The sequence below is a fragment of the Otolemur garnettii genome, unplaced genomic scaffold (assembly GCF_000181295.1).
Source record: "Otolemur garnettii isolate 467f Iridium unplaced genomic scaffold, OtoGar3 scaffold00146, whole genome shotgun sequence".
Lineage (NCBI taxonomy): Eukaryota > Metazoa > Chordata > Mammalia > Primates > Galagidae > Otolemur > Otolemur garnettii.
In genome coordinates this window covers 3,164,676-3,167,225 of record NW_003852541.1, presented here as the reverse complement: position 1 = coordinate 3,167,225, position 2,550 = coordinate 3,164,676, and positions in this window count along the sequence as shown.

Sequence of the window (2,550 nt, the reverse complement as noted above, 5' to 3'; positions counted from 1 at the left end):
TCATTGTTGTTTGGCGGGCCCGGGCTGGGGATTCTAACCCGCCACCTTAGGTGTATGTGGCTGGCGCCTTAGCCGGTTGAGCCACAGGCGCCAAGCCATACAATGCATTCTTAAAACAGCAAACTGGAAAGTTCTCATCCCAAGATTATTACATGCACTGAATGAAGATGCCCCTGATTTAAGGGTGTGGTATTATGAGTGGTTCCAAAACATGGTACAGTAAATGAGTTTGTGGGGAAGATGATTTGCTCTGATGAAGCACAGTTTAAACCAAAAGGAACAGTGAACTGACAAAATAGCCTGTATCAGGCTCCAGAAAATCTGTATGAGGAAAAAGAAATTGATTTACCAGGCCCCAGCATCTGGTGTGGACTGTTACTAAGGGCACTGATTGGACCATTATGTTTTGAAGGTCCTGTTACTGCTCAAGTGTATCTACACATGCTACAAGCACCATTTTACCTGTAATGCATGCACTTTTGGGGAAGGATTCATTTTACTTCCAATAAGATGGATCCCATCATACTTCCACCAAGATGCGAGAGCTTACCTCCATGAGAATTTGCCAAGATACTGGATAGGACCAAGAAGTGTAGTTGAGTTTCCTCCACATTATCCTGCCTTAAAAGCCCCTTGGAACTTCTACCTATGTGGGGCCTTATAAGATGTGGTGTGCTGCTACACTGGGAGAACTTCAGGAAGAAATTAAAACAGCATGCACAGCAACACAAGTTTGGTCAATATTGCTCAAGCAGTAGTTTGCCATAATCAGAAGTGTCTGGACACTTTGAGCACTACTTGTAACTGCAGAAGTCAAACATGACTTGTCTTCATCTTTTGTTGTCTGTATATATTATCACAATTTTATTCACCTCATTTATTTATTTATTTTTGAGACAGAGTCTCATTATGTCACCCCTGATAGAGTGCCATGGCATCACAGCTCACAGCAACCTCTAAGTCTTGGGCTTAAGCTATTCTCCTGCCTCAGCCTCCCAAGTAGCTGGCACTGTAGGCACCCACCACGACACTTTGCTATGTTTTGGTTGCAGTTGTCATTGTTGTTTAGCTGGCCCAAGCTGGGTTCAAACCCGCCAGCTTCAGTATATGTGGCTGGTGCCGTTACCACTATGCTATGGGCCCCGAGCCATATTATTACAATTTTAATGCAGTTTTTCCTTTCTTAAAATGTGTATATATTTTTTAGCACTAACCTGTAGCAACCATGTGTCCATGCACTGCCACAGGAATTACAGCACAGGGCAGTGCAGCAGATGCCTTATGTTTATCTTGTCATTTAATTCTCACACATTTGGTAGATTCTATTCTCTCATTTTATAGACAAAGAAATGGGTAGGGTAGTAACTCAAGTTCCATCATGTATGAGTAGTTCTTGAGATTTGGTGCCTTGCTGTAAAAGGACTACAGTAGAACTGTTAAGAAGATAAGCTCTTCATAGTATTTAATTGCAGAAGTTTCTCAAAATTTGGCACCAAAGAAGACATCTGTCAGTGTAATCAGGTGTTTTTGGTGTATGTACCATAATGAGGTGTAAAAGGAGACTTAATGTGAAAAAGTATTGTAGGTGATAGGGAAAGTTTTCATATGGGAAGAAATGTAACAATCTAGCAAGATGCATGGAGCCCATACATGCTAGAACAAGTTCATTCCTGTTAAACAATCTGCATGTCTAGCCATTGAGATCTTTGTATTAGCCTGAATGTTGGTTAAAAGTAACTTGTTTTATAGAATCTTTAAATAAAGTTATTTAATGTTAAAAAAAACCCTTTTAGGTTACAAGTAATAGATGAAAACTTCTTCAACTTGATAAAGAACATCTACAAAAAATCTATAGTGAACGTCATATTAAATGATGAAGGATTGGATGCTGTCCACCTAAGATCTTGTACAAGGCAAGGATGACTTCCTTCTCTAACCACTGCTATTCAACATACTACTCAAAGTTCCAGCCAGTGCAATTAAGTCAAGAAAAAGAAATAGAAGCTATATCATTGGAAAGAAAGAAATAAAACTGTTTCTATTTATAGATGACATAGAGGGACTACATAGAAAGTCCCAAGTAATCTATAAAATGGTGCTATAACTCTGTGTTGACCAGTTTGATGGAAGTATTTTGGATTGCATGTGAAAACCCCACACTGTACCCCAGAAGTGCATTAATGTATATAGTTACCAGGCAATAAAAAAAATGGTGCTATAACTAATAAGTAAATTCAAAATTAATTGTATTTCTATTACTGGCAATGAACACATGGACAGTGAAATTAAAATCGGTTATCAAAATCTCAGCAAGACTTTCTAGTAGATGTAGACTAGAGTATTCTTAAATTTAAATGGGAAGGAAAAGGAACTAGAATAGGTAAAACAATTTTGAATAAGAAGAATAAGCTTGGCTCGGCACCTGTGGCTCAAGTGGCTAGGCGCCAGCCACATACACCTGAGCTGGCGGGTTCGAATCCAGCCTGGGGCCCGCCAACAACAACGATGGCTGCAACCAAAAAATAGCTGGGTATTGTGGCGGGCGCCTGT